The 12,139-nt window shown below is 45.0% G+C and overlaps 1 long non-coding RNA gene across 6 annotated transcripts in view; it reads left to right on the top strand.

Moving 5' to 3' along the window:
• Positions 1-12,139, top strand: part of LOC123809722 — a 21,044-nt gene extending 8,905 nt beyond the window's left edge. For all 6 annotated transcript variants that reach the window (XR_006784073.1, XR_006784072.1, XR_006784076.1 and 3 more), the window contains exons 2-4: positions 5,854-5,969; positions 9,995-10,177; positions 10,328-12,139. This is a non-coding gene — a long non-coding RNA (uncharacterized LOC123809722). The remainder of the gene's footprint in view (positions 1-5,853; positions 5,970-9,994; positions 10,178-10,327) is intronic.

Here is a 12,139-nt window from a genome sequence, read left to right as displayed (position 1 = left end):
TGTCTGTCTAGTTATTGAAGAGCTACTATTTAAACGTCCCAGACTCTGTAAAAAAACAAACACGCTCATAAACACCTAAACCTATTCTTGTTTCTTAATAACTCTTAAAGCTGCAACTGGCTGGCTGTGGATGAATATTTTATAGGGGATCCTTTCACTGTCTTCCTCTTTATCCGGTGAATTCCTCTAATTTGTCTTTTATGCCTGGGAACATTAAAAAGCATTAGCCACTATGCCAGAATTACCCACTCCCCTCTAAAACACCAGTGAATAAACATTCTAATTATAGAAAAGAGGTGTGATGTTTACTCTAAAGTTACAGGAACATATAAAGTTTTCTTAATAAACGAGAAGAAACTCTACCCTAGGTAAACGCACAGAGGGCAGCTGTCGGGTAGGGCTTACATACGTGTTCTCTGCCTTCTTTACTTTGGCACGGAGGCATCTGGGTTTGTGTCGCCACACACGGTCTATTGTTCGCAGAGTGCATTTTTGAGCTTAAAAGTGATTTTCACATTGTTTTGCCTTTCCAGCTTAATGCTTTATTCCACTGAAATAGAATACTCATTCCTGTGTTTAAATTTGCATGTCCAGGCAAATAATGAAGATGTGAGATCTTCCAGCCACCTCCAGAAAAAAGAAAAACAAAAATATCATTTCATATATATATATGTGTGTGTGTGTATGTGTGTGTGTATATATATATGTTAAAGAAGTAAAAAAAGAGCCTTTGATTCCGGCTGTTGAAAATACAGTCACTTTGTTTTCACAGCGGAGTTCTTAATAAGGGTTTTTTTCTATCTTAACTGTCTACCAGGGCGAGATGCTTCGGTTTCATATAGAGTTTTTGAATCCTAAGCAAGTTTTAACAACATATCATTGCAGGCTCTTTGAAGTGAAGGGAGATTTGAAACAACAAGCCTCCAAAATAAAAGACCCAGCAAAGGGACAGAGTATAATGGTGTGTGTGCCTCAGCTCTTAGGGATGTTACACAAGTTTTACTTGAAAAATTATAGTAGCAAGCTTTTTTTTGCATCAAGTCCAAAAATGAGATGATTATAGGAGAAAACAAAAAAGGTTTAGTCCCACTTTCCCCCAGCAAAACTCAAGACAACGACACAACTAAAACCGAGCCCCTGTCTCCAAGCCCTTACCACGGTGGGGAAAGTTTCTGTTTAAGTTTCTGGGCAAGGTTCTGTCCAAGCTCCCAGTGGGTCTACTTTTCACAGACGGCAGGCGGTGGCTCAGGTCCCGTCAGCAGCAGCCCGGGAGCTTGGGGAAGGAGGCAGACTCTCAGTCAGAGAACAGCTTCCTATTGCGGAGAACCTACCACGCTGAGAACAGCGTGGCCAAATCAACTGTGGGAAGTTCCTCTCTCCTTTCCAAAGGAGGTTTGCAGAGAGGCAGGAGAGGAAGAGCTGATAGAACCAATGTGATTCTTTTCGAAGGCATTCCCAACTTTCCTGTTATCCCCTCCTCTCTTTACTCTCTGTCTTTGTGCCCCTAGGGTCCGCGAGAGAGGAGGGCAGATTCTAGATTGCTTTCAGAGTTTGCCTTCTCTGATGATGGATTACTGTGTCAATTTAAACGGCATAGGATTAATTTGTTTCAATGATTTCTCTTTAGGCTGAATGCCAGCCGTTTTCCTATCTCTCCCCTTGCTCTGCAGAACCCCCACCACCAAACCGGGCAGAAAAGCCTTCTTTCCATATTCTAAGTCAGGAGGCCATAATGGAACTAGACAAGTTAGGTGTAACGTGGCAACACAGTTATAGGTCTGAGTGTTTTTATCTCTGCCTAAGAGGCTGCAGCATACAGTCAGTCACATTAAAATGAAATTGGACTCAACGTTTATTCAATAAATACTTGTCTTGTAGATAATCCAGTACCGAGTGCTTTTGACACATAAGGACTTAATTTGTCTTGGGTAACAAGTTATTAATATGGCACATTTAAGCCTGCCACCTACAATAAGGTTATGGAGAGCCATAACAAACTCAAATGATCGTTGTGAAAAATAATTTGTATGAGGGAGGGGGGTGTTTTTGAGGATGTCTCTCTTTTTCCCGTGTACAGATGTATATGCACACTAGGAAAAGGATACTAGTAACACATGTATATGTCACATCACACAGGGGCAAAAAAAGTTCAATGAAGTTTAAAAATTCCACTCATTATACAGATGTGGCTAACCTTTCCGAAAACAGGAACCTGTCAAAGAGTTTTCTCTTTGGAAAGCTTTCTAAAGGGCACGCGAAAAAATGCTGTGTAAATCCTATTTCTTTGCAAGACCAAACCCATTATGAGGTTGAAAATGGCACAAAAAAAGCCCTCCCCCTGCACATTTTTTCACCTAGACTAACCTGGCAGCCAGACAGAGCATGCTGCTTGTAGGGGGGAAAAAAGTGCAATTTGAGTAAAATAATCTATCCCTAAATCAAATTATTGTATTTACTTCTTTCATGGGAGAGCCTCCAACAGATGCAAACTTTCATTCCACGGACCGAATAGGTTCACTGCATTTGGATATTTAAACACGGGGATTTCCTTTCCACCACCCTCTTTTTCCCAGCAGCCCCCTGCGTGGAAATTCACGTCATCGAGGAAGATAATAAGTTGCGTTCTGAATATGAACTCAAATGGGTTTAACAGCCTCCCCCTTCCCTGATGCCCCAGGCGGGCTTTCTTTGGGCAGATTTTACTGTCTAGAGGCCGAAGCAACCAGAGGCCAGTGACTGTCCGAACTGGAATCGAAGCGATTTTAATTTGTCGAGGAGTTGTTGGTGGTTAACCTTGGGGGAGATGGCGCATCTCTAAGGGACTGAATCTTGGAGCGCTCTCCCTTGGAAATGATGAGCAGAAAATTTCCCACTCGTGAGCAGAAAATCCAGGCAAGAAAGGCTAATTGAATGAAGAGAGAGAATTAGGTTAAAAAATAGAGTACAACCCGGGATCACATTTTCACCAGTGTAACTTGAAATGAAGGTGTCTTCTAGTCGCTGGTGACGCCAGGGTGTTTAGATGTTGGCCACAGATGGGGACACCTATTGAAATGTGTCTGAAGAAGATTAATAGGGCTTGTCACTGGTGGGAAAGCACGGCTTTGCTGTAAATTTCTACCAGCACAAGATGAATTACCGATGAATGCTCGCTTATCAACCCCATCACTATCATTCGACACTAAATCAAATTGAGAAGTTATCTGCAATCAGAAAATTTCTTTTTAAAATAGACATACACCTTGAGGCCCCAACTCTTTAATAATCCCACTCTGAAAACAACCCCCCCCCACCCCCTGGATGCTCTTGTAGCTTGAACAAAACGACAGTTCCCCAATGAATCTGTTTTTACGCGCGCCGTCCATGGGCAGCTAATTGGTCAAAGCCAAGGTTGCCAGTCTTTCAGCCAGGGGAATGCGGGCTTCTTAGAAGCCACCGTTGAATGTCGCGTATGTTTCTGAACTTGCAGGTGTGCCTTCCCTTTCCTGGAAGGCAAAAGAAGAGAGCAGGTTTGACTTTTCCTGTTCTAAACCCTGCCCCTCTGATCCAATTGTTATCTAATTCTCTGCGAAGAGAACACAGCAAGTTCGGGCAGAAGGACAGTGGAGTCGGATTAAATGAGTGACAACGATAAGCAAGGAGGGGCATCCACGCTCTCCCGCCCCCGTGGCATGGTGTGTATCTCACTTCTGAGGGGATTTGTTTGAGAAACAAAACAGAGGCATTATCTCTCCCATTTTCCGTTGGCTCGGAGCACTCAGAGGCATTTCAGTGGAGGAAGAATGCTGTCCCAACAGACCAGCCGCCCTTGTGTTTCCATAGGGCCCTACCTGTCTCCGAAGGTCCTCCCACGTGCCTCACTCATTTGGTGGTTACTGAAACCTTTGCACAGGTCAATGTGCAGAGGGCCCGTGTTGCTGTAAACTGAGGCTCAGAGGATTACCTGAGGCTAGGGAGGTAATGAGAACATGGTAAGAATTTGGGCCAAGGTCTCCTGGGTTTTTTTCAGGATGTGCTAAGTCATTAGGTAAATGAAGAAGAGGATGGTGATGATGACAATACAGTAACTAACATTTACTATGTATCAGAACTATGGTAAACATACATATGTATATGTTTATATATAAGCTTGATATATATAAACATGTAAATATAGATAAATGTAACATATTTATATATATACATATAAACTTTACGTATAAACATATAAATATAAATCAATATAAATATATCTATAACTTTATTTCATCTCTGTGCAACTCTCTGGTGTAGATACTGTTATTATTTCCATTATTCGAGGGAAAAAAGTAACCAGGTAGGCTCATGGACTTAGGGACTCCCCTGAAGCTGACACTGCCACCAAGTTCCAGGTGCCTCATTCACATCTAGGAAGGCTGAATCCTCTGCCACTGCCCCATCCTGCGAATCTGCTTCCAGCGACACTGACTGGTCGCCAGAAACCCCACCTCTCTGAGGAATACAAAAATCGGAGGCAGCCGGTCACAGCAGCATGGACCCCGGTGCAAACACGTGGGCTTACATTCTGGCTTCCCCAGCGACCGAGGCTGGGGGCTCAAGCCCTTTTGGCTTTTATTTATTTAATTTTTTAATCTCCAAAGTGGGGTAGCTGGGTCGCATGAGACTGTGGACATTTCGGGAAGCTTTGGGGTGCTTCCTGCTCTCATGGTCTCCGAGGGGAGAGAAGAGAGGCGGGCGCAGAGAGGCAGCAGCTGTCTCGGAGGAGGCAAGTCGGGGCAAGCGGCATGTGGGCACTTGGGGGAGGCGTGGCTTCCGTGTCAGACACCAGCCTGGGGACGCTTGGCGTGGGGTGAAGCTTCCTTAGCTTCCTCTCTGCCTCCAGAGCCTGCGGACTACTTAGGTCAATCCTGGTTCCGTAGAAAAACGACAGAATTTAAAATTTATCCCCCTCAAAAATTTGCCTCCCTTACTTCCCAGGTGAATAGCAAGAAGAAAACCCTGAGGCTTGGAGAGGTCAGATGACGGACGTGAGGTCAGAGTTGAAACTAGTCCTCTTGGCCCCCAGACCAAGAATCCATCCCTATTCCCCCCAAATGCCCCCTGCCCCACCTACTATTCTCCTTGAGATCATCTCATCCTGTCCATAGTATAACTATTTCTCTGTTTATGATATGACCCCTGGTGTGGGTTATTATTGGTTGTAGTATGCCATCTTCCCAAATCTCTCCCACCCTAGTTTCTCATACAAGCCCTTGCGCTAACCAGCCAACAAGTCGAAACCACAGTGAGGAATCATGCGATACTCAGAATGTTCTGTAATCTGTACGAGACCACGCTAATATTCCAATCTGTATTTATTACAGCCGTCTTCTGATGCTTACATAACCCAAATGGCTAGATTTATACTGTCTAATGGTTCCCCAATGGGAAAAACCTGTGTTTTTTATCTTCCCCTTCCTGCCCTAAATCACCCCTTCCACATACATCGCCTGCTCCGGGAATCCCCGTCTGGGTTTAATCAGAACTTGCGAGACAAAATGTGCATTATTAAGAAATATAAATATTTTCAGAAGCAATCAAAGGGATGAAAGATTGATTCAGCATGTAGATTGGGATGTAATGCAAAGCAGCTTTTTTTCTAATGAGGGCTACCGGCACACAGAGTCAGGAGCCCTGGGAGCCTCCAGTCGAGACTTCTGAGTTATGACGGTGATGCCAGGATTTCTGTATTCCCGGTCCGTGTGCAGAAGTAATTTTTGCAAGGTGTATTCTCCAGTCCCCGGGGGTGAACCACCTTTCTTTGCCACCCTTAGGGACTTGTAGTCGTTCTCTTGGAGAAATTATGACTAATTCCCTCTCCTCTTTGGAGTTTAGATCAGCCCGTTACCTCCCTTCGCACCGCTCGGGAAGTTGGCTGAGCACCGACTCGCAGAAGAACATTGTGGCCGGGAGGCATCTGTATTACAATTTCTTTCTTGGCTTCATAAAAGGTATCGCATTATCTACCTGGTCAATCTCGATTGGCTTTCAACAGAGAGACATGGAAGAACCTAATAAGCCTCATTAGGATATCTGCTCTAAAAACAACAGGCTCCCTCATTTAGCACGTTGCTTTGAAATGGCCCAGCAGAGCCGGGTGGTCGTGGCTCCCACATAGGTATTGCTAATTTGGGATCCTTTTCCGTGGGGTAGCTCTGGGTGGGGGGTGTGGGGGTAAGTGTGTAGGTGGAATTTTAAAACACAAGGAATCAAACCCCGATTGTTGTCTTTTGTTTTTGTTTTCTTTCTTTCTTCCCTCTAATCCCATTTTTTTTTTCTGTCCCCGTGTGTGAGAGAGATGGCTTGATTTTCTTGATAGGGTCCACCCATCCACAGCCGAAAGTCCAGAGAGGGCTGAGAATGTCTTTAGAATCCACACTGCTCACAGGAGCCTGAGAGAGCAAGTTTTCCTTTGTTGTAGGGGATAGTATTATTTGCTGTAGGTTTTTTGATATACATTCTAAATTAGGCCTGCAAAGGCCGGCTTCATCTTTAATTCATCACTCTCAGCTGAAAGAGATTAGCAATGTCTAGCACGCACCCCTCCGTTTGGCGCTGACCTCACCAAGTATGGCCTGAAATTAATTAGCCTCATTCATTCCAAATGGAGAAGGATAATGGAGCAGCATTTTCGAGATGACCATCGCAAATTGTATGCAGCATATTTAAAAGGCCCCTATTTTCGAACCATGTAGATTAAAATTCCTTCCAGGGTTGACAATATGCCAGAATGATCAGGCACCCAGAGCGAGGCCTGGGCAGCTCTCCTGTGTCTGTGTCTGCGTGTGCGCGCGCGCGCGCCCGTGCGTGCGTGCACGCTGCGTTGTGGGTTGTGTGTCAGAGGCTGTGTGTCGCTGTGTGTCCGCCGTTAGCCGGCTGGCTGTCTAGGATGACACCTGGAACGTCCGACCGACAGAACTCAGACGTCAAGTGGACTTTTTTTTTTTTTGTTGCCGTTACCACGACGTGGGCGTGCCGGCACCAACCGCTCTTTTCCAGGGTGATGTTTTCCCATCCTCTAATTTAGAAACAGAAAAAGCTCTGAAAGAAATGCTCGATTTTTCTATGTGGAGTTATTTTTGAAGCTTTCTATTTTTTTTCCCCTCCCAGTCCCTACTGTTTGATCATATTTTAATACATGATGGAGGACTAACTTGGATTACAGAATCAATTAAAATCACCATCTAACATGAGCTGATTTCCCTCTTCTGGGGATTGACCATGAGAGGCCAAATTTTTGAATCTCAAAACTGCTTTCTTTTTCGGCCAAAAAAAATCTTGACCGGGGTTCTTTGAGATTCTCAAAGATGTTGTAAAGTTTATTTTTGGGACCAGTCTTTTGGAGACTGGAGATTGGAAGAAGAAGAAAAAAGGGGAAAAAAACTCCAAACCCTGACTTGATTGTGTTTTCAGACTGTACTTTTCTAACTAATATCAAATACGGTCAATTTATGAAAAGCTAGCAGGTTTGGGAGGAATTTTCTTTAGTGCCAATTTCTTAAGGAAAAAAAAAAAGATCCCAGAATAACTTTGTTCAGTTAGTTAAAGTAAAAAGTAGACATTCAAAGTAATATAACTACAAAGCTTTCAGTTACCTGTTGGGGTAAAAAAAAAATGCATGCTTATTTTTAATCCAAGCAGTCTTTTTTTAGAGCTCATGGATATATTCATCTCCATGTGTAAATTAGTTAAGATTATTTTGTCTTAGAATTAAACAGTAAGCATGTTGCCCACATCGCTGCCGATGGAGAATCTAGAAATTTCTCTAAGCTCACTTTTGCCTCATCTTCTCATTCCGGAGGCCCCTTTATCTAATGGGCACATATCACTCATATATCCCAGATCATCAATCAGAAACTGTGAACTCATCATTTTGCCATAAAAGATCCAAGCCTTACATCTCCCCCAGCCTCTAGCATGTAATTTGAGAAAATGAGCTGGCTTTAAGTCTGGGCTTCTGACTTGGGAGAAATGCAAAAATGGAGCGAGCTTCAATGATACAAATTTGATTTTTCAAGTCACAGTTTCACTGGATTCAACGATGATGCACCGTAGATCTTTCAACGGTGACAGAAAGAAACACTTTTTGGTAATTAGCCTTTGCTCGATGGCTAATACACACGGTATGAAATAAAGGGGGATGTTTGCAAAAATAGCTCGTGCAAGCACATGTTACCGAAAGTATATTTTCCTTATTTACTCTTGAGACAAAAATGTACACAGTCTATCATATTGCCATTTGTTCAAATACGAGACAGCGAGTTTCCATTTTTATTTATTTATTTATTTGACCCACGGAGGTAGAAATGGCAGAAGAACCATAAATATAAGGATTAAGGCTGCATAAAATGGGAGCTCATTTCAATGACAAACCCGCAGCGGATCTCCGATGGACCGAGCAAGTTTCATTTGGTGTCCACCTGAAACAATAAATCCTGCTTTGGCTCTTCAGGGGGTGAAGGAGGTTCACCTACAATTCAAACCAGCTTTTCCCAAACGTAACCCAGGCTCGCTGAGCACAGGGGAAGCTGCAGTGGTGCGCGGGGTTCGCCATAAAACCTTCACCCCCACATTGAGCTGATGATGGATAGATGATGGGCTGAGGAGAGGGAACTACAAGATGCGTTGGCCATGGCTGCCTGGCCAAATTCTCCCTCTTATTCCCTGCGCCAGTCTGAAGTATGGGAAGAACAGTATCGGGAGCAGATTTCCAATCATCGATGTGGAAAGATGGCCACGTACGAGAGCCCAGAGGGGTATGCCGACAGTTAAATACACTAGAGGAAACATCAACGACCAAGGCTGGCCATAGCCTGGCATCGTTGTAAGCTGTGTGAGCTCAGTTTAGGGGACCCTAACAGCACCGGGCACGCACTGTTATTTCCACTTTGTGGAGCAGAAAGAGGAGACCCGGGAAGTTACATAACTTGTCCAAGGTGACGCTGCTTGTAAAAGGGACTTGAATCCCGGGACATCTTGTTCTGGGATCTCTGTCTTGCGCCGCCCCGCCTCCCGGAGAAAAGGAAGTTACGAGGTTGGTTAGAAAACAAGCTGTTATAGTCTAGGAACGAGGGAGATATTCCACCCCCCAATTTTTTTTTAACTCTCGAGAACAGTCAGTAGTAAATGTCATGGGGAAAAAAAAAAACAAAGGAGAAAAAGCTCATTCTGGTCTAATTTTCTTATCTCAGAAGTAGGGAGCTGACTTCCCAAACCTCCCATAAGTCTTTGCTTGCCTTGCCCTTGGAATGCTACAGGGTACAGATAAACTGAGAGGAATTCAAAGAAAAAAAAAGTACCAAAAAAATGACAGGGTGAGGGAGTGGCTTGGGAGGAAAGGTCAGAAGGACTGACTAGGTAGAATATAGAGAAGTTATAGCTAATATAGAACTCAGTACCGTCCTAGAAATATGATAAGAACAGCGAAGGCCTAAAAATGTTACTGAGGCAATTGGAAAGACGTAAGGAGGAAGGCTGAAATGAAGAAATTATGAGAACTCAGATTTTATCATGACGATTATTTTCTTGGAATACTGAAGCCCAAACCAGAACTTTCCCAGGGAAAAAAGAATCTGTTCCTGCCTTGTGTAGGTTGAAGCAGAAAGATAGGCCTCAAGATTATGGTTTTAAAAAATGATTCATTAGAATAATATGTAGCATACACTCATAACGTTTCTATGCATTTTTTTCTATTTAATCCTCATGGTGAGTTTTCAGGGTATGTATGTATTATTATTTTTTAAAAGATTTAGTTTTAGAGACAGGGGAAGAGAGGGAGAGAACCATCAATGTGTGGTTGCCTCTCACGTACCCCCTACCTGGGACCTGGCCTGCAACCCAGGCATGTGCCCTGACTGAGAATCGAACAGGTGACCCTTTGGTTCACAGGCCTCTGCTCAATCCACTGAAGCTACACCAGCCAGGGCTGTATTATTATGTTTTAAAAATTTTTTTTTTTTATCCTCATTGCTTTTAGAGAGAGAGGTGGGGAGAGAGAGAGAGAGAAAGAGAGACACACATTGACTGGTTCCCTTCTCATATGTGCCCTGACCCGGGATGGAACCCGAAACCTGGGTATGTGCCCTGACGGGGAATCAAACCCGCAACCTTTCAGTCTGTGGAGGACGCTCTAGCGGAGCCACACCCATCACGGCACAAGGTATGCATTATGATGTCCACTTTACAGACCTGAAAACTGAGGCTCAGGAAGGTCGCTACCTTCCCCGGGGTTCGCGCAGCCTGAGTGCCTCCGAGTCTTCCCCGGGCCTGGACCCCTACCAGCGTCCCAACCCCCTCTTCTCTCACACAGCATCCCCAAGACTTCGCCCAGAGGCTGGTGTTCCCGAACAACTGGTTTTCAGCTAAATTTCATCATGACGCATCACCCTCAGGGAACGTACTGATAAGAACACACTACCCTGGAGTGAGACACAGCTCTGCTTGGAAATCTGGCTGCCGTCCTGTAAGAGGTGGCTCAGTCTGCTCAGCGCTTGAAGGAGCCGCGCATGCTAAGTAAACACCCCACAGGCGGCTCGGCTGCGGATGGATAGGCGGATGAACAAACAGCGGAATGACGTTCTTTAAGTAGGGCCCCCGCCCCCCCCGCCGTCTGCTGTGTTTACAGGCCCCCAAATGAAATCACCTGGCTGTTTACAGGGGCCTTCGTGCTGATGAAAAGACTCAGTTATGCGCCCAACTCTTCTCTGCCAAAGGAGAAAAGTTCCAGGTTCTTTCAAAGTATGTGAAGCATCTGATGTGAAAAGTGGCAACAGCATTTGGGACCAATTACCCAGATTAAGAGGCAACAATGCTCTGTTTACAATGTGTAGCCAAGAGCGGCTTGGCTCGGGTCCACGTGCTGGGGATTGTAAATTACAGAAATTTCAGCCCAACACCGATTCCTCTTTTGACCTGCGTGGCTGAGAAAAACAGGTAGAGACGCCCTTGTTGTTACTTGCCCCGAGACTTCAGTGAATGGGGAACTGAATATTATCTTCCCAGTAAGTCAGCGACACACAGGTCCCCTGCCAGGAAGGCCTGGATTGCTCACTCAGGGAAGACTCTAATTGTATGTGACGTGTCAGGATGTGGTTTTTCTGTTTGCCGCTCCTCGGAGATGACTTCTGCGAAAACAGTTCGAAAATGAAGCCCTCTGACCTCTTTTGCTTCATTGCCGTAGCACCCCAAGACAACTCCATTGTCCAATAGATTGTGGGGGAATCGGCACCAAAGGATAGAGAGGGAGGTTAGCGCCAGAGAACTGGGCTGCTGCGAATAGATTAGACATAGACTGTGGCAAATGCAGCCATTGTGGGCACCCCCCCCCCCAATAATTTGGCCCACACATGGGGGCTGAAAGCAGTTTGGGTCATTGGGGCCTGGAATTTAGAGTTCTTCCTTTGCCCGAGGCAGACCGGCCCCCACTCTGTGCAATGCTGATCATTCCAGAAGTTCGGGGGAAATATTCATCTTAAGTCTTTGCACATAATCCTGATGTTAAGGCCTTGACCTTGGCGGGGGGGAAAGCAACCACAGCGGTCCGACAGCAAGGGGGAGAGTATCTATTCCTGAAGGGCAGGCCTGCCGAACGCAGCCGCGCGGGGAAGACAAGTCACCGCCTCACCGACGGCCATCGCGCGTGCGTGCTCAGGGTTTCCTCACGTGATTGCTCTCAGTTCCATGCTTAGATCATCGAGTTGGATATATCTACAGGCAGGGGGACCAAGGTCTTCTTATGACTGCTTCTTATTGCTGGGTGGGGTGGTCATGAAGAGGAAAATGCAATTGAAGTTCTGATCGTGGAGTATATAGCATCTTGGACTTGGAAAGTATTTTTATCCAAGAATCCGGTGTCCTTTTTTTTTTTTTTAAAAAAAAATCATTTGAGAGAGAGAGAAACATCAATTTGTTGTTCCACTTATTTATACATTTGTTGATGGTTTCTTGTATGCGCCCTGACTGGGAATCGAACCCCCAACCTTGGCGTATCAGGATGACACTCTAAGCACCTGATCCACCTGGCCAGGGCTTCCAGTGTCCACTTCATGGAGGGCTGTCCTCCAGTAAGTGACAGCTTTCCAATCCCTTCCTGTGTCAATATATTTTCCCAATAAAAACGGAT

This window comes from Phyllostomus hastatus, unplaced genomic scaffold (assembly GCF_019186645.2).
Source record: "Phyllostomus hastatus isolate PE091 unplaced genomic scaffold, TTU_PhHast_1.1 phas_scaffold_555, whole genome shotgun sequence".
In the NCBI taxonomy this organism is placed as follows: domain Eukaryota; kingdom Metazoa; phylum Chordata; class Mammalia; order Chiroptera; family Phyllostomidae; genus Phyllostomus; species Phyllostomus hastatus.
This window is presented reverse-complemented; position numbering and strand designations above follow the sequence as displayed.